General features: G+C 37.1%; 1 long non-coding RNA gene across 1 annotated transcript; it reads right to left on the reverse strand.

Moving 5' to 3' along the window:
* Nucleotides 1-1,719: 1,719 nt before the first annotated feature.
* Nucleotides 1,720-17,790, reverse strand: LOC309664783. The gene is made up of 3 exons (XR_014266042.1): nucleotides 16,880-17,790; nucleotides 4,254-16,834; nucleotides 1,720-3,942 (listed from the first exon to the last, which is right to left on the reverse strand). It is a non-coding gene; the product is annotated as an uncharacterized lncRNA (long non-coding RNA).
* Nucleotides 17,791-21,089: the final 3,299 nt, after the last annotated feature.

Genomic DNA, 21,089 nt, shown 5'->3' on the forward strand with positions numbered 1-21,089 from the left:
GCAAAAAAGTAACAATAACCACAGAGTCTATATATCAGAACAAAAATTCCTAATGTTTGAGTTCTAGTATGAATAAACTGTATACTTGCTTCATATATTCCATTCCAAATTTAAAAGAAGAAATCTTGAGTTCCTATTGCAAATTTATAATGTTTTTCACGGTTTTCTGGATTCTTGCCATCTAGTTTAGTTTAAGGGAGGATATATACATATATATATCTTTCTTTCGTAGAATAAAATATATGTTAAGGACATATAGATCGTACTTCAATACAGAAAACATCTAGGGAATATCTAAAGTATTTTTTGGAGCTACTTTTTGGTTCATATTGTTTTAGAAAGTCACCAAAACCTAGGAAGTAAGCTTTTTGCATGTTACAGAGATTTCCTTGTATTGTAATCATCATTGGGAGCATGTGTGCCTAGTGAGAGATACCCTTACTTGTAATTCTACTGGAATGAACGGGAATACTTTTATCAGAAATAATTCCTAGGACTTCTGTACCCTTCTTGCTCAGATTTTTGATCATCAGGTCCAAAAAGGAAAGCTCATTTTGGTCTCAAGTTTCTCCTGGCTAATCATATTCTCTATACTTCATTACTGAAATAAATTCAATTTACACTAAAAAATCATAAGTCCTAAATCACAAGAAATCATCTCAAAATGCTATCATTTTTTTCCTCTATAGAGAATATATCAGTGACATCTAAATGACACAAAAAGCACAAAAGATGCATAGGTAATCTTTCCAGAGTACAGTTAATCCATATCTGACTACGGACACTCATTACCAAAAGCATTTATTCAGACTAAGTAGAATTAGAAATATAGATTATCCTGAGCCAACAATTATGAGTCATCTATTAGACAACCAGATGTATTCGATATTGGCTATAGAGTCCAAAATTGATGATAAACTTTCAATGAAAAGTCATGCTTGAAGGGGGAAAAATACACCTTCTACTTAATGTTATCTAGAAAAGAAAGGCAAGTTTACCTCAGTGTTAACTGGGTGTAGTAATCATATGCTCTGGTGAGAAACACTAATTAATTCCTAGGTTCTTTGCCCTCCTTCTACAGGATAAATTACAAAATAACCAATGACACTGACCCTTAAATAATATGCTATTTTAGTTATTTTGTTCACAATGCATGACTACATATATATATTTAGAGCCCTCATTTGTGAAAAACCTTTCAAAGATCATTCGTCTCTATGTGATATAACTAGGTTATGAAATAATGCATAATCAAAGCCATCCTGTATTTAGGACAAAAAGCTCACCACGGGGCCGGGCCTGAAGCACAGGTGCTGTTGTATGCGGACTGGACCTCAGCGAGACCAAGGCCGCTAGGCAGAGGCCCTGGCTGCTCCAGGAGCCGCATGGGCTGCACGGGACCCACAGGCTGCGCAAGCAGCACGTGGGGACTTCATGTGGGTGCCGCAGGAGACCGGGCCCAGAGACCCAGCAGGGAGGCCCAGGGAGCTGGTCCAGGCCCACACAGTGGAGCGCAGGCGATGGGGTGACCTGCGCAGCGGCAGCACCGATGACCACTTCCGCGAGCACGATTCCAGCTGCAGCGCCGCGGCCTGGGCCACCGAGTGCACTGGTGGCGGAGCCCGGCTCGGTGCACCACCTCGGCTGCCACCAACACTCAGGTGGTCCACGGATTCCTTGCTGTGAAGGGCACAGAGGATATTAAGGAGTCGGCTGCCCACCTGGCCCTCTTGATGCGAGGCCTGCAGGGACTCTACCAGGGCCACGCCCTACGCAGTCGCCCCCGGAGAATCCCAGGGGACCCTGAATCAGGGACCAGCGGGCCCTCTCTGCTCACTCCTCACCCTCAGTGCGGGAGCTATCAAAAACAAGGCCCAGTCTGTGCAGGAGGTGTTGCCCAGCAGCTAAAGTGCCAAGAGTGGGTGGGGAAAAAGGCAGCAGCCCAGGCAGATGGGTCCGGCACGCCCTCCAGCTTCCCGGCCGCCTATGACATCTGTGCCACCCCCAAGGAATGGGAGACGCCGAGGATCACCATCAAGTGAGGGTGCCTGCAGAGGAATCGGGACCAGCTTTTTAACCAGAATCTCCGGGGCTATAGTAATAAATATCTGTTTGTAAAAAGGGGTAAAAAAATGAGGAATAAATAAAAATAAAGAAAGGGGAAAAAAGCGGAAGAAAGACATCTAAATTCCAACCCAGTGACAATGTTAAGAACCAAACAATTGCTTCTCCTCCTTTGCAGCCAACCATACAGGTTCAAAGGCATTTCTAATACAAGACTTCATTGCACTGGTTAAAGAAAATTATCTGATGTACAGAAATAAGAGGAAGCAGACATCTTTTTATTGACCAGCTGCTTTGGTGCATACAGCCCATGCTCAGCAGGTCTGCCAGATGCAGGTAATCACCTATAACATGTCTTCTTTGTAGTATTTGAACTCTAGAATCAAGTTTAATGCTTTTTAAAAAATGCTCAAAACTATTAAAAATTTTACTGCTTTTTAAAAAGTATAAGAAGTCAGTCTAAAAAGACTACATACTATATGATGCCACCTAAATGACATTCTGGAGAAGGCTAAACTGTGAGGACAACAAAAAGGTCAGTGGTTGCCAGAGGTTAAGGGTGGGGGGAGGGATGAATAAGTGGAGCACAGAGGATTTTCAGGGCAGTGAAAATCCTCTGTATGATACTATAATGATGAACACATCACCATTATACATTTGTCCAAATCCATAGAATATACAACACCAGGAGTGAACTAATAATATAACCTCTGGACTTCGGGTGATTATGGTGTGTCAAAGTAGGTTTATCAGTTGTAGCAAGTGTTCAACTCTGGCGGGGGATGTTCATAACAGGGGAAGCTATGCATGGGTAAGGACAGAAGGTATAAAAGAAATCTCTGTACCTTCCCTTCAATTTTGCTGTAACCCTAAAACTGCTCTTAAAAAATAAAGTCTTAATTTAAAAGAATTTTAAAATATTCAACCCAAATGCAATGGATACGGGGTCAGAGTAAAGAGCTCTGGCACTAAAACCTCATTAAGCTTGAGTCCAGACCTCAGATCCAACAATTACTAGCTTTTCACCTTACACCAATTTACTACTCTCTCTAAACATGAGTTTGCTATTTAGGAAAGTGGTGTCAAAACAGTATGCATTTCAATGATACATTCTTATGTAGATAAGAATGTAATACTATAATGCATATATAGCACTTACTCCAGTGTCTAGCGAAGAGTATGTGCCCAATAAGTAATAGCTGTTCAATTTAAATTTAGTTCTTTCTTTCCAATACTATTTATGTGTATGGGGAGGGGCATAAAAGATAAACCCCAATATGTATGTTCAAAAATAAGGCAAGTAGTTTTTGAATTTTGATTCTTCCCCTCTTTAAGTAGAGTATTTCCATTCATATGTAGAGCTATATTTTCAATTCTTTTGTACTTGCTAGTCAATATTTTGGATGTTTTGATTAATTTTTACTTTTCTAAATTAGTTTCAATTTTTCTCCTCCTCTATTATTGAGAACAGAGTTTAACCTTTCATCTAGTCCATTTAACTATATTGTGTGGAGGGAAGAGGATTAATCCACTTTTTTTGTACACATGACCTTTACCATTGACTGTTTTATTCTCTGTCTACACAGATCAAGGGTGAAGCGGGTAAAAGGTGAGTTTATGCAGAATATTTAGCTAAGAGCAATACTGATTAAAATTATTTTCTCTTTACTTGATTCAATGAATATTATCAATATATAAATACACCTGTATGTTGCCTCCATAGGCATGGACTTATAGACAAGAAAAAATTTTAATTAAAGTATTTATAGTAAACCAGAAATCTTGAAATCTATGTTTATTGGTTGGAGATATCCAGGATTTAGGGGTATTTAAGTATAGAAAACTAACTATAAATAGGTAAAATCAAAACATACAGGGCTTCCCTGGTGGCGCAGTGGTTGAGAATCTGCCTGCTAATGCAGGGGACACGGGTTCGAGCCCTGGTCTGGGAGGATCCCACATGCCGCAGAGCAATTAGGCCCGTGAGCCACAACTACTGAGCCTGCGCGTCTGGAGCCTGTGCTCCGCAACAAGAGAGCCCGCGATAGTGAGAGGCCCGCGCACCGCGATGAAGAGTGGCCCCCGCTTGCCACAACTAGAGAAAGCCCTAGCACAGAAACGAAGACCCAACATAGCAATCAATCAATCAATCAATCAATAAATCTTAAAAAAAAAAAAAACATACATACACACATACAAAAATATATAAATTTATCATATTTGATATTCCTGGTACTATGTACAGGTATCAGATGTCTCTTAAAACATATTAGGACTTCATTCAGGCAGAACTTTAGACACTATAGTTTTATAAGGGAAATGTAGCAATAATAGTAGTTAAAATGCTACTTCCTTAGTAACATAAACAGCCTTTTGTTAGATCTGAACATGAAGAGTAGCCCACATTAGGAACAAATCAGTCATTCATGTAACAAAATTCGTCATCCAGGTCCTCTTCTCAAAATCATATGGCATTGGTCAAATAACAACCAAAAATGGATTCCATTTATTTCATCAAGATATTAACTTATTTATTCTCTAGCATTATTCATTAATCTGAACAGGACAGAAATTGACATCTAACATTACTGAGTATGATATATTATGCACTGTTCATTAGAAAGTAAAAATCATTTAATATTTCAGCTATGAGATGATGTGATAGAGTCATTTTATTTTTTTCCCATAGTGTCAAACTGCTTGCTTCCATTATTGAATGTGAAGGAGCCAATGGAAAAGAAGAAAAATATAATCCCCACAAGTCATGAGAAATTATGGATAAAGTTACTTCGAAAAAGAGAAAAAAAATGATTTCTTGACATTGTATGTCAAAGAAACCATGAGAAGTGCTTACATTTATTTTTCTTTACTAACAACTAGATATAGCGTTTGGGCAATAAGTATTAGCTAGAGGTTCTAGATCCTTATTAGTATGAGTAAAGTTGTATGGTCAATGCAGATATTAAGATTTTTTTTAAAGGTTAATATTTAACCACCACAGAAATATTATCAATAAGCATGATGTTCTATAGCCAAATTTATCTCAAGCCAATTTGCCTTTTAGGCTCAGATTTTGACAGTACACCAAGAGAATGTAAAATCCTATAGACTTATGTTAACTAGTTTAGCTCATAAATCTGACCTGTAAACCAGAATTCCAGTTTGCTAAAGTATGATGAAACATATAAAGGTAATACAGGCTAGTAAATTCTTAACTTCTATTCTTGGAGCCAAGTAATCATCTGATAGGTGTTTGGTAAGCATGGACTCAGAACAGGATTTATATTAATTGAATTTTATTGGCCTCACGCTATTCCCTCATAGAAGAAGTCTCTCCCATTGGAATATTAAAAACCTTTTGGATAGAGCTTTCTATACCTATCTTCCCAGTAGGGATGGTATTGCTAATTTGGTCTTGATAATAGATTAATTGCCATTGGCTAGATCTCTTAACTTACAGGCTTATGCCTACCCTCAGTATATCTCCTATCTTATTTTCTTTTTTAGTGCTCTATTTCTTTTATTCAATCTATTCTCACCAGCCCAGAATCTGATCTCTTTATAACATTAGACAGAGATTTTTAATTTTCTGCTCAATTAGTATCTGTTCAATTCTTCCCCCCCCGCCCCGCCCCCCCATAGAGCAGCCATGCAGTTTGGGTAGGAATACGGCAGGGGGAGACAGAGATTACCCCACTCCAGTTCTGGGTTGGACCCCAGTATGTCTAAATCAATCAGGATACTCTCATCTCCTCTGCCATATTGATTGGTGCGGATGACCCACCCCAAAGGCAGTGATCAAAATGCCTCATTCCCAACATAGGCAGAACACTCCATGACATAAATCACAGCAAAATCCTTTTTGACCCACCTCCTAGAGAAATGGAAATAAAAACAAAAATAAACAAATGGGACCTAATGAAACTTAAAAGCTTTTGCACAGCAAAGGAAACCATAAACAAGATGAAAAGACAACCCTCAGAATGGGAGAAAATATTTGCAAATGAAGCAACTGACAAAGGATTAATCTCCAAAATTTACAAGCAGCTCATGCAGCTCAATATCAAAAATCAAAAAACCCAATCCAAAAATGGGCAGAAGACCTAAATAGATATTTCTCTAAAGAAGATATACAGACTGCCAACAAACACATGAAAGGATGCTCAACATCACTAATCATTAGAGAAATGCAAATCAAAACTACAATGAGGTATCACCTCACACCAGTCAGAATGGCCATCATCAAAAAATCTACAACCAATAAATGCTGGAGAGGGTGTGGAGAAAAAGGAACCCTCTTGCACTGCTGGTGGGAATGTAAATGGATACAGCCACTGTGGAGAACAGTATGGAGGTTCCTCAAAAAACTAAAAACAGAACTACCGTACGACCCAGCAATCCCACTACTGGGCATATACCCTGAGAAAACCGTAATTCAAAAAGAGTCACATACCACAATGTTCATTGCAGCTCTATTTACAATAGTCAGGACATGGAAGCAACCTAAGTGCCCATCCACAGATGAATGGATAAAGAAGATGTGGCACATATATACAATGGAATATTACTCAGCCATAAAAAGAAACGAAATTGAGTTATTTGTAGTGAGGTGGATGGACCTAGAGTCTGTCCTACAGAGTGAAGTAAGTCAGAAAGAGAAAAACAAATACTGTATGCTAACACATATATATGGAATCTAAAAAAAAAAAAAAAAGGTTCTGAAGAACCTAGGGGCAGGACAGGAATAAAGACACAGGCATAGAGAATGGACTTGAGGACATGGGGAGGGGGAAGGGTAAGCTGGGACAAAGTGAGAGAGTGGCATGGACATATATACACTACCAAATGTAAAATAGATAGCTAGTGGGAAGCAGCCGCATAGCACAGGGAGATCAACTCAGTGCTTTGTGTCCACCTAGAGGGGTGGGATATGGAGGGTGGGAGGGAGACGCAAGAGGGAGGAGGTATGGGGATGTATGTATACGTATAGCTGATTCACCTTGTTATACAGCAGAAACTAACACACCATGGTAAAGCAATTATATTCCAATAAAGATGTTAAAAAAAAATTGCCTCATTTCCATAGAGCTGATTTATAAAACAGCATATGAACAAGTTTAAGCAAAGGAAAAGTGAAGTGTGGTGTGCTGGTATCCTTTGCAAAAGATGGTGCCTTGTTCCTTTCAGAAAACTATGAGCACATTCTCTTTCTGGAAAGTGTAATGTGCAAATACTAAGGCTAGGGTCATGTTAATACCACATAGGGAACCATCCATGGATGATACTTATCCTGCAAAAGGCAGAACCCAAAGGTAGAAATTGGTCTAAGGTAACATCACTGTCTTCAGGGTTGATTTGATTAAGCATATCAAACTGTGGAAGATTTAAAATATGTCCACAAAGTATCTGATACATCTTCCTTTAATAGCTAGAGTTGACTCCTTTCACCTTGACTGAACTTAGTGACTCACCTCTAACAATCAGTGTGGCAAAAGTAAGAGTGACTTTCAAGACTAGGCCATAGACAGCATGGCAGCATCTGCCTTGTTCTCTCTCTCATTCTTTCTCTCTCTCCCTCCCTCTCTCCTGGTTCTTGGGGAAGGCAGCTGCCATACCTAGAGGACACTCAGAGTTGCCTATAGAATGGCCCACATGGCATGGAACTGAGGCCTCCTGCTAAGAATGAGGAAGGAGTTGATGCCTTCTACCAACCATGACATGAGTGAGCTACCTTAGAAGGAGAATTTCCAAGCCCAGGCAGGCATTGAGATAACAGCACCCGTAGCCAACATCTTGACTGGCACCACATGAGAAATTGATCTAGAACCACCCAGCAAAATCATTCCCTAATCCCTGACCCACAGAAACTGTGGAAAAATATGTTTGTTTTAATCTGCTAAATTTTGGCCTAATTTGTTAAACACCATTAGAAGTAGAATATACAATCCAACCTCTGGAATGCCTAAAGAGTGAATAATTCCTCTTTATGTTATTACTCTGAATTTGGGCTTACATTTTTTTCATTATTAAATAATGAGTCCTGAATACTACAAGGTAATATTATATATTTCTACTGTGACCCATGACATACTAATATATTAATATTTCAGTTTAATTCTAAAAGAAAATTATTCTTTATTTCCAAATTCTTGGGTTAAAGGAGGGTGGAAAGGAAGCAATTTCTTGGTAGTAAACAAAGTACTGGAAGGAATAGGAAGGAAGTACCATTTCCTATAATAATATGGGGAAGTCACCAGAGAAAATCCTATCTCAGGCAAAGGAGCCAAAGAAGATAAAGATGCCCACCATCTAAAATTGACTACAGATCTCTCTCTACAAATCTGGTATACTGATTTCCTGCCACATTCAGGCTATTGGTTCTAAGTCTCAGGCCTTAGGTGTCTCAGCTTCCTGTCATAATTGGATTCAGGCAACAATGTTAATTCCAGATTATAACACATGAGATGTCAAGTCCATGCAAACTCAAATCATGCCAAGAATGTTTGGCAAAGGGCTCAAGGCACCATTATTCTGGGGACAAGAGTAAAGAAAGCCGATCTGCAATGAGGGAATCAAGTTAGTTGGACAAATACCAGAAATCTATGTTGGGTGAGGAAAAGAAACATGACTGTTTCAACATCTAAAACTGAGTCGAGACCAAGTGAACTAATGTTCAGTAACTTGAAGACTTAAAATAGATTATGGAAAATGCAGTTACCAGGATTCATAAAAGTCAAAGTAGAAGCCACTTGGAGAATAAAACAGAAAACTGCAATGCAACAAAGGAGTCCAATGATTCAGACACACAGAGATAGAACTGGCTCTAAGCTAAGCCAACAGGTGTGCACTGACTGGGTCCATCTGTCAAGATAAAAGAGAGCAAAGATGAAGAACAAAAGAATCAATTATTTTAGTGACACTTGCCATGAAATTACACTGACATTTGCACATTTTTATTGACTCTCCTAAAATCTATGGTACATGTATAAATATATCCATAACAGAATCTCAAATGATACTGTCACATTTTCACTTTTCCTAAGGTTTCTGTTATTCATAGCACACACTGGTTTTCTTTTTCTGATTTAGGAAGAAAAGTAGTTGACATTTACTTTAATTTTATATGCCATGTTATGAGCTGGGTGGAAGAAAGCATTGTTGTTTAATTGACACAAAATTCATCTAGACTGAACACCACTATGGTTCCTTTTAAAGATGGGGGATCTAGGATCAGAATTCACCATTGTAATAATGGAATCAGGATTCAAATACAGTCCATGTGCCTTCTAAGATGTCATTGCTTTCTTTACTAAGAGATAAAACTGTTCTGGAGACAAATCATAATGTTACCCAAAGCATTGATTTTAGAAAAATAAAGTTCTAGCAATTATTTGGAAAGTTGAAATTAAGCATTATTACACTGTTTGCCTTTATGTTATTTTTATAGTAATAGTGAAGCAGAACCCACAGGTTCCTTATAACCTGGGCAACTACTTCTCTTTTCTTTTTTTCTTACCCATGATAGTGCCTTTACATATAGCACCTTATCAATACATATGCTGAGTACTGCCATGCCTCTTCAGTTTCCTAATCCTTCCCTTCAGGCATGCATGCATTCAAGGAGTAATTATTGAGTATTTGTTATAAGAAAGTACATTTCTGTCTCCACCTATCATAAGACATTTGATTATGTCACCTTTGTTTAAATAGAAATATACCAACTGCCCATATTTTAATAGTCAGCATTTATATATACATACACATATGCATATACACACACACACTCTTCTAAACTAGAAGAGTTCTTTCAATAAGCCCCTATTAAAATTAAAGCTTTATAAATTAGAGTTTTACTTCTAGATTACTAAAATGAACTCGCATGAGATTAGGACAACAATGCAATAAAAATTCAAGTTTTAAGTAATACCTCTTTTTTGTAACTTCATATCAATATACTGGAATCAATTTGAATGTAATTTCTAGCAATAAATTTGTTCAAGCCCTACATATGACTATGTTAACCCAAAGCAAAATAATAAAAATATTTTCTGTTCTTTGATGCAGATACAAAATTTATCAGTGCTAAAGGACAAATATATTTGAATAAATATATTCATTTTCAGCATCTAACAATTTCCCGTTTCCCCTACTGTTAGATTTTTAATTTGTATTTTTATGTCCATCATATAAAAGATGGGTTTTCTGTTGCTCTTTTTTTATTAAGGGTCTGTAGTGGTGGAGCACACATTTCACATTCAGTGCAATGTATTCAGAAAGAGAATTTACATATTTAAAATTAACATAAATTTTGCTGCTATTTATGCATCCTATCTGGTCATACTCAAGGCAGGTAATGGGCTGTTTGTCTGTGTTGCAAACTGGAATAACTCAAGTTATTTATACATCTCAATGGCAAATCGAGCACTTTGATATTTTTACACTTTTCTCTTTATGTATTTTTTCTCTTAGCAGTGTATCTCAACTAGGCACATTGAGACAGAAGGTTAAATGTTTGGTTTAATGACTTTAAACTATAGGGAAAGGGTCTTCAATAATTTTTGGTGAGGGATGCAGTATTTACTGCTACATTCTATAGAAGCCTCTCTGTTTTCTTCATCCAGAGTAGAACTAACCATCTTCGTTTCTACAGCAATTGTTAATGAGCCTTTATGGCTACCCACAATTTCTCTGGTTTCTTTCTCCTTCTTCTCCTGTTAAGTACAATCCCATTTGGATCTCTTGGCTAAGTAATCCCAAAGGTCAGGAGAAGCCTGGCCCATATCCACTTTGGGAGTCCCCATTTATAGTAAAGAAAAAAGAAAAAAGAAACAATAAAGCAGAGTTACAAAAATGGCAGCATATCTAAAATGCTTATATTTTAAAAATTAATGATTTGTCTCGGGCACACACACAGAGATGCAATAAAACTCAATTATGCTATTTCAAGATAATTGCAGGATTTATAAAATTTAATTAATTAGTACATTTAAGGCAGTGGGTTCAGCAAAATGACACAGAACTAAAGTTCTGTAATGGAGATGGCGCTTTATATGTACACTATTAGTAGATAATGTTACAAGTCTAAACTTGAGGCCTTTCATGGATATGAAGCCTGAACTAAATGGCCCTTTTTTCCTAGCTGCATCAGGTTCCAAAACCAATCTGAAGTTCAACAGAGCAACAGCAAAGTACCCTGTGCCGGGTATATCATATTTTTCTATTTCTTAGTCCTGATTTCCTATTGTATACAAGATATCTTGTTTTCATTATAATCCTCCTTAAATTCTTTGTCAAGAGAGCATGATTTTATCACATAAGTTTGAAACAGCATTTAAAATGATAAAGAATAAAATAGCAGTATTAAAAATACTCTCTACAGATTGAATTTTACCTCCTAGTTACACACAGATTTGCTTAGTGACAAGCTTAATTACCTCAATCCTCTTCTAACTGCAAAAGACATTGCTATTATTATTACTACTATTAATATTATTATAGTTAAATTCATTGAATGCTTACTATGTGCCAGGCACTGCAATAAGGCTTTGATATGCAGCATCTCACTTGATTTTTACATCATTTGTGTAAATAGGTAATATTATTTACCTGATTTTATAGACATATCAGTTACATACTTAGCGAGTCTGAAACCTAAAAAAGGTTAATAATTTTAGTCACAGCCTTATGGAGAATAAGAATTGCATGCCCTGGACTGAATCACTACTGCTACCTAAGGCAGACTTGGCCCCCTCAATCTCACTTAAAATATAGACAATAAACTATTTGACTATTAAAAACATAAGTGTTGAATCTAAAAATCTATGCATATAGCTAGTGGGAAACTGCTGTATAGTGCAGGGAGCTCAGCTCAGTGCTCTGTGGTGATCTAGATGGGTGGGATGGTGTGGGGGGGTGGTGAGTGGGAGGGAGTTCCAAGAGGGAGAGGATATATATATACCCATAGCTGAATCACTTTGTTGTACAGCAGAAACTAACACAACATTGTAAAGCAACTATACCCCAGTAAAAAAAAAATCTATGCATAAAAAGCAAATATAATAAATGAAAAGAAAATGAAAATTTGCAATTAACATTGAGAACATTACTTGAGAAATAGTTTGGTTTTGACTATTACAGCCCACTCTTCAACCCAACCTTTTTCATGTCTTGCCTCTTCAGTATGGACATATCATCCTAGGTTAGACAGCAAGGGAAACAAAATTGTGGCCCTCTTTCGGGCTGTTTCATTGTTTTCTGCAAAGTGTTGAGGGAGGAGATCACAGGTGGCTGAGTAGGTGGACAAACCTTACATCTGTCATGTCATGAAGTCTATAAAGTATGTGATGGACCAAGTACTATGGAGTAGTAGGCTTCCTTTTTAAAACTGTTCTTTTGTGTTGACTCTCCAAAAGACATATGGGCTGGCAGGATCATAGATGGAAGGGACTTATGTTACCTTTCCAAACAGGCAAAATATCTACAAGAGAAGGAGCTCTGGGTCAACTGGTGGACTTTAGGATTACCAAAAAAAACCCCAAAACTGACTGTGATATACCACTGGGAGAACTCAAGAAAAGACTTCGACTCTCACCTCATAGCATTAGAGCATAGCCATGCCAAGTGCCCATTAGATATAAGAATCTTGATATGTAAATCTAGACTTGGATCAAAATCACTACAGTTGTTGAGAAGTAATATTTTGCATAAGTATCCATTTTCAACACACGGATACTTTCAAGAACTGCTGCTTTTATAAATACACGGTAGTGGTATAAATACCTTTAATTGGAAATACTAGTTTATCTATTCCAAGTGCTTATCTATCTCAGGATTGGGCTCCTCATCACCATTATGTTATTTACCTTAGTTCATATTACTAGTAAGTATTCTTTCTTAAATTTTACATCAAGTGCATTAAATATTGTTTAATCTACCCTGGGGCTATATTAAACCAGTTATTTCGGAATTCTTGATGAAATGGCTCTCAACTGGGAGCCAGAAAATCTGGTCCTAGGCCTGGCTCTGACACGACGTGGTCATGTGATCCTGGGCAAGTCTCCGAGCCTTGTTTATCCCTTTGTAAATGAGAGAATAGGAGTAGGTGAAAACTAAAGAAGAGGGAAGAACACATCTTTGTTTCAGCTCTAACTGTACAAAATGTAAGAAATTACCACTCTCTCCTAGACACGTATCTCAAGGAAAGGCAAAAAAACCTGATACCCATTTCATTAACATTACTAACCAGCGTATCTCTAAAGTGGTAAGGCTGTCTAGTAAAGTAGGGACCTCTGGCCCAATCCATTTGGGAGACACACTGAGGAAACTGTGAAAAAGATGCCATCCATCACAGCCCAGCTTTAATGTGAAAGTTCAGTGCTTAAAAAACAAAACAAGCTCTCTGTTCTTTATGAGTTCATAATCATCTCAATGATTTCTGAGTAAACTTCAGATTGATCATCTACCTTACAAGAGTTGAAGCACTAAACATAAAATCTACTCAACAATGATGTGGCATTGTGTAAAACTAAAAATATGTGTTTTTCCTCTCAGTAAAGAGTCCATTTTTTTTTCCGTGTGTAAGAATGGAATACTGCAGTGTCTCAAACTGATGAATTTGAAGTAAATACAAAGGTCTACTTAGCAGGCATGCATCCACAAGATAAGGAATGAATGATTCTAGAAAAATGGCATTGCTCCCATTAATATTTGGAGACATGTTCATTGCTCTGCATGCCACAGACGTTTAATGTCTTCCTTTCTCATTGAAGGGAAAACTGAATTGCATTTATTAATGAAGTGGCCAGCAGCAAACCAGAGCTTTCCAAAACACAATGTAGAAATTGCTGTTTGAAGGTAAGCAATTTGTAATTCAAACTTAACTTCACAGCTAAACATTTGGTTTATTATATGTTAAGAACTTTTATAAACATGCTGTTATTCCATTTTGTTTTTAATTTGCAGATTTAATTTACTTTCTGCATCTTCAGAAAGATCCTCTTCTTTCTCACTCAGGTTCCATTAAATATTACTTGGGATATATGTCTCAAAGTTGAAAATATTTGTTAAAACGAAGAATAATTTTTTTTAGTAAAGCCCCCTATACCTTTATTTGATATAAAATTATTGTTAATGTATAGCATTTGGCAAAGACCTATTTTAACTCAAAACTGTTAAAACACCACCAAACGGAAATGGTCCAATATTTGATCATCTTAGAATTTAAATGTATAGGTCCATCAGGTTTTCTGGAGGAGAAACCTTCAACAAGGATTTTTTTGTTTGTTTGTTTGTGTTTTTTCCAAGAGAGAGCAAAATGTTCCCTGCAAGGGAAATCACCTTAAAAGACTGAGAGGGAGAAGACCAAACCTAGTCAGGGAATAAGTCCACAAAAAAAGAGGAGAAGTGATCTGGGTGATAGCATTGTGTTTCACCTGTTCTCTGGCCTGAACTTTTCTGCTGGAAACTTTTGTCAAAAGCCAGGCAAAGAAAACAGGAAGAAAAAAAAAAAGAGGTGAATCTAAAGATGTTAAAAGTCCAAGAAAGCATGGCTTCGTGGTCTCTACAGCAGAAAGGGACACAAATGGAGAAAGGATAAGATTCTCATTTAAGAGAGTCAAATCTCACAACACCAAAACATGGGTAAGAGCATCAATCTTAGAAACCCACAGGAGAATGAAAGGATGACTTGATAGGGAGCCATGCTAGTCTGCATCCAGAGGGAAGCTGCAGGAACATTCCTGAGCATGCTGGACTCATGAAGGTTGCTTCCCTGAGCATATGTATGGTTAGTAAGGCCTAGGAAAGAAGTATATATATATATATATATATATATATATATTTTAACATCTACTTGAAAATCAGTTTATAATCCCTATGATGCATGACCCTAAATTCTCCAATGGTCATTTTCCTGAACATTCTCCTAATTCTTGGAAACTTTGTGACCCAACTAAATCCTTTTCTACAATATTTAAATGCCATGTTATAACCTAAGTGCAACTACCCAATTCATCCATGATATAGGTCTTTCTTCCTATGTGAAAAATGTCACCAAGACACCAGTTTTAGCACAGTGCTATTGCTTAATTAAAGGCCACACTAAGATCTCCTGGGATAGTAAATAGCTAGTGGTGTGCCATTGCTCAAATTTATTCTTGGACAATTGAGTATGGCTAAATGAGTCCCATGAAGTGACTGACCCCAAGGTTCTCTCAAGCTTCAAAGTAATTATAGTAATATAATCAACATATACTTTCAAAGTGGATGAAAACATGTAACAATTAATTAAGATGGTTCATTTTATCAACTTCTAATTACCTGGTATATTCACTCTTACCAGAAATGATTTTTACTCATTATTATGAATGCATTCTCAATTGCATATACAACACATAACCACCCAAGACTATGCTTGCTCTTATCTAGTAATTAAACATCTCTTTATCTTCTAATTCCATCTTTATCCAATCTTTGGTACAAAATAATACCTTACATTTATGGAGCACCAACCTTGGATCCAGAACAATGCCAGTGCATTGTTCTTCCTCACAGAAATCTAGCAAGATTTGTTTATATGTTTATATAAGTTTAAATATGAGGAAACTGAGCACAGAGGGTCAAATAACCTATCCAAGTTCATGTAGCTATTAAGTCACTGAACCTGTATTCAAACTGATGTCTGACTCAAAAACCTGTATTCTTCTTGTATTATCACACTGCTTCTTAGTTTAAGTTGTCCTTCCACAAAGAGAAAGTATAATATAGATCTCTAAAAGAGATTTAGTCTTGGTCTGGGTGGGCTACTACCCTCCTCTTGCTTTCTAAAAACATTTATTCATACCTTACCGCTGCCACATCATGTTTCGTTTCCTCTCTGTCTTGTGTCCTGCTTCCCCATCCTATGTCCTTCCTCTGCTACCTCCTTGAAACTTTATCACAGGCACTTAAATACTTGCTGGCCAGCTGGTTGTAGAAATGTTTCCAAACTATGCAAATTAGTTCTATCAACTCGTTTCCTCTTTATCTTGCTTCTTAAAATTGAGAACTTTGGTTAGAAGAATCCAGAGGCAAACAGATGCCAGAGATCTCACAATTTTTTTTTTTTTAACTTGTGTAGCCAAGGACAGATATGATTCTTTCAGGCTTAAAGCAAAGAAAGCCTTCAGTACATCTTTCACAATTTATAGGAAACCTAATTAAGCAGGAAAAGGTTGAGCTGCCTCATGTGTACATAATGTATCATTTTCAAAATTCCTTCAGAAAATCATTTCATGTGATCATAACAATGATTATGGGAAATAGGCAAAAACAGGGTTCAGCTGAGGTTAAGAGATTTTCTCAAGGTCACGCAGCAAGTAATTATTATGAAATTAATTAATATTAAAATCATTTTATCCCATCCCAGTTGAGTAAATATTTAACTGCAAATATTCAGATACCTACACTGAAAATAATTTTTAAAAATACTTAAGTACTTACTGAGCATTTAAAATGTTTAATGCCAGAACTTTAAAGGGATAGAAAGCGGCATACATTATGAACTTTGCCATTAAAACAGGTTTTCTTAAGCCCTGGGGGGGGGGGGCCACTGATGGACTTTTAGAACTCCCTGAAGTTCAGGAAATTATATACAAAGTTTTGAAAATTTTACATTTTGCTGAGGAATAGTTTGATAGTTCTTATCTATTTTCAAAGTTGTCTATGACCAAGAGAATTTTAAGAACCACAGATTTAGAGCTAAAAATGTAGTTAAAACACAGAATAATTGAACCTCTAAGGTGAGTTGATTGTCATATAACTCACAGAATAATTGAACCTCTAAGGTGAGTTGATTGTCATATAACTTCAACTATTCACTTAAATTGAGATGGACAATATAATGGCAAAATTAATTTTTTTTCTAAAGATCTCATATATTTTCAAAATCACATAATCTCAAGATAGCAAAGCGAACATTTTTTGGAATAAATGCTCCTCAGACTGTTTCAAGCCTTTCATTAATTTTCAGAGTTCTGAAACAGTTGACTTTTTGACAATTTTTGTTGGTGTTCTTGTTGCTTTTATGAAGGAGATTTTTTCAGAAGTCCTTATTTGAGTATTCCAGAAGTGCGCCCCCAACTGTGCATTGGTGTGAACTGATTTGGAGCTCTACACAGAAGCCCTATGCCTGGGTGATTTGTTGAAAATGATAGCGATCTCAATCTCAGTGGCAAACAATCAAGGAAGGCCAACATTATCACTGCCTGAGACTTTAATACTGGTTGGGGAAAGTAACAAACCAGCCAAAAAAATTAACAGGGCTATCTAGGGGAATGAGATAGCCATAGCAGGCTTTGATAAGCTCCCAAATAAGCTTTGATAAGTTTCCCAGGGGAAGAGGTTGGAAAAGTTGCATGGAAGTTCAAAAGAGACTGGAAAAGGTCCCAGTTATATATTCATCCCTAGTTGAATCTGAGACCTACACAAGCAAAAAGTGAAAGCTGAGTAAGACTTGTAAACTGTCTGAACTTTGAATGCATTCCCCACCCCAAACACAGAGCCCCTCAGCAACAGCTGGAAAGCCGCTGGCTCAAAAGGTCTAAGTACAACATCTAATCAACCATTGGCTGACCTGTAAGCTGTGCTAGGAAGGAAGCAACAGCTAAGAAGCCAGTCAAGAATAAAAAGAACTAGCAGAGACATCAGGGGCCACAGGGGCCACAGAATCCATGGGAGACCACTTCTACAGAATTTATTGTCCAATTAAGTCATTAAGTAATTAATGTCCAATTAATTGTCCAATTAAGTCATTAAGTAATCCAACAAAAAACAGCAGCAGCAGTAGCAGCAACTACCATCCCTGAGTAAGAGATCAGAATCCATAGTTGCTACAATATATCATCTAAAATATCCACTTTTCAAACAAAAATTACAATATGCAAATAAACAAGGAAGTGGCATCTGTACATGAGAAATAACGCAGTCTATAGAAACTGATTCATTGCAAAGGAGTAGAATTCCTGTAAAAGCATTATCGTGAGTTACCCAGGATTGAACATGCTGCAACAGAGTCTTAGTTGTTCCTACAATAAGGAAAATGTCAGTCTCAGAGTGACTTGGGTGTCCTATATTCTAAAGTAGTCTTAGTCTAACTCTTCCATTTGGGCACTGGTCCGAGTACTTTAAATACCAGAAACACCCATTCTTCTGTATTTAACCCACTGGCTATCATTTCAATCACCCAGTCATAGCAGCTGTCTGTACCATTTGCAACTCTTGCTGTGATCATCTCCACAGAGGATGGACATAAAAATGAGATATGGAGGGACGCCGTTGTCAACTGGCACTAGAGTTTTGCCCTTCCCAATGCTTCACATCGTAACTGATTAGGTGGAAAGGCACAGAAGAGTATTTGGGCAGGAAGGGGAATGCCTTGTTACCTCAAGGAGTCCATACTTCAGTGGGTCTGGCAGACTTCTCCTGGTCCTAGTGCCCGAATTTCCTTTCCCTCTACAGTTGGCAGTGGAAAAAGTTACTGCTCCATGTAGTGTCTTTTTAAAATAAAGTAAGCAAGAAAATAGCTTCTGAAGAAAAGGGCAGTAAATAAGGGGGATAAAACTTCAGTTCGTTTAGTATGTTCCCATTATTCCTGCTATAAATTTTAGCAGCTGAGACTGTGTGGTTTTAAAGAGACCCCACCAGCAGTTTATTATTTTGCTTTTGCATTTCCAGTTTATAAAGTCAAGTTGAGCATCTTGAGATTTGAATTCTATATGGTTGTGATTGTTTTAAGCAACTTTACTCTGAAGGCAAAACACAGGAGCAGCATGGCTCTATCCACCCACATAGATGCCTAGAGTGAGCACACTTTCCCCTAGATTTCTATGAGATGTGGAAACGTAGAACATGTGGAAACACATGTCCTTCCATAACAGCATCTTAGGCTGTTAAAACCCACAGGAGGACTGCTCTCTGGAGATACAAGGACCGTGAAAAACAAGGGAGTAAAGGCAGGAGAAGATGACTGCATAGCAACAGGAGCAGAAGAGAGGTGAGAAGGGAATTTCTATGTCTCAGGAGGAGCCACAACGCAAAGACGGGAGAAAAACTTCAATAAGGAGAACACTGGGAAACGTAAGCTGAATCTGCTCATATGGGAAATTGGTTAGGGTCAAGCTTCTCCCACTACTGTTTAGGAAGCAGAACTGTGTCTTCTTGCCAATCTATTAGACAGTCTAATGAACACAGCTTTCTTCTCTGTATCATAAAGAAGCGAGACCAAATGCCGCCCTCCAAGTTAGACCAAATCCAGCTTAGTCTGAAGCCTACCTGTTCCCCAGGTAGGTTTTTTGACTTGTGCTGGAAATATAATCTTTCATTCACAGTTCTAATCCTGGAGAACGTCTGGACATGGTTTGTTTGCTCTTAAAGAACATTTTTCAGAAGGACATAGTGGATCTAGTGCTGTATCTTGAATTTAAAAATTTTAGAAGTTGCAAATCAAATAAGGAAAGAGAAAGTAAAATATCAATGTTTTTATATTTTCTATTAACTGTAAAATCCAACTAATCAAAATAACACACTCCCAGCCTGGAATGCTCTCCACATAATTAGCTCCTTCTCATCCTTTAGGACTCAAATATTAAGGCCACCAATTTAGAGCATCTGGCTTGGGCCATACGCTCTAAAACCTCTTTATTTTCTTTGTTGTTTATCTGCCCCATTTAAATGGAACAAGCACCGTGTTTATCACAGACCCTAATATGTAGATGATGCGTCATAAATATTTGAATGGATATTTTTAGATCAGAAAATGGATTATGCAGCTCTTCTACATGGGTCATATTTCTTGTAGTAACTCTGAGTTTCAACAAACAATATAAAAAAAATTTGCATTTTTATTATCTTTTAATAAGTAAAACACATTAATTCCTGTTTCATAAATTGAACTGATTTTTTAAGCACCTATAATTTAACAGTTGTTTTAAGATTTTAGAACACCAAAGATGAATATCACGGTCCCTCTCTGGAAGGATCCACACTAATGAACATTCTGGCAGTTATACAGAATTGCATGCAACATCACTGGCCCTTTTATTACTCTGCACCATTGTACATGCTGATCCCATTTTCTGGAAAGCCATGGTAGTTTTAATAGCTTGAAATACCTTCCTCATTCTCCAAAACATACTGAAGGGTGATGATACACGCTATGTTTCAAATACACACACAGGGAAAACAGCAGAGGCTTTTACAATGGTCATCTAGAACCACAGTCTGTTACAGTAAAAGAAAAACAAACTGAAAATATTGACAAGTTTTCTGAAGTAGCATGTCTTTGAATTGTTGATGCAAGCAAAAACACAGGAAGCCTTGAAGATATTAGGCAAACCCATGTTTAGATCACCAGGCTTAGAAATTAGAAGACAGTTGGGGGTTGAGGGTTAGAAATGGTTAGAAATTTCTCTTATCATGTGGGCTTAACTGAAAGCAACTTATCATTTCAGAAGCATAGAATATCAGACAAGAGTTTCTGCCTTAAAAAGTACATAAAGGTTTAGATCCTAAACTCCTATTTTCTTAGTGAGAACAGAGATGAGGATAATATTACCCCATGCTTTAACACTTAAAACACAGTCCTGTGTGGGCTCTCTCCATAGGGCTTAATTCAATCCTTCTTTTTATAAAAAGAGATAAAAGAAAAATAACAGAACTGATTTTAGTTATAGAATAAAGGCAAAAGTCACTGACAGAGGCAAAAATTTATGGATTACAGTTTAGTAGAAAATAACAAGGACAGAAATTTTTTTTATCAAATATCCTTAAAAGCTTTGTATATTACCAAAATGGCATATAACAGTGAAAATCAAAAACGTAATCCACCACATTTCAGGGAACCATGTGATATACTGTCCACAATTTAATTGCATTTATAATGAACTGTAATGCATTTTGGAAATAGAGCAAGAGTCCTAACTCTATTCTTCTGTCAACCACTAATTCGTTGGCAGAAAAACTTTCTACAGCTCACTTCTCAGCTCTAGAAT

The sequence above is a fragment of the Balaenoptera physalus genome, assembly GCF_965194825.1.
Source record: "Balaenoptera physalus genome assembly, chromosome: 7".
NCBI classification, from domain to species: domain Eukaryota; kingdom Metazoa; phylum Chordata; class Mammalia; order Artiodactyla; family Balaenopteridae; genus Balaenoptera; species Balaenoptera physalus.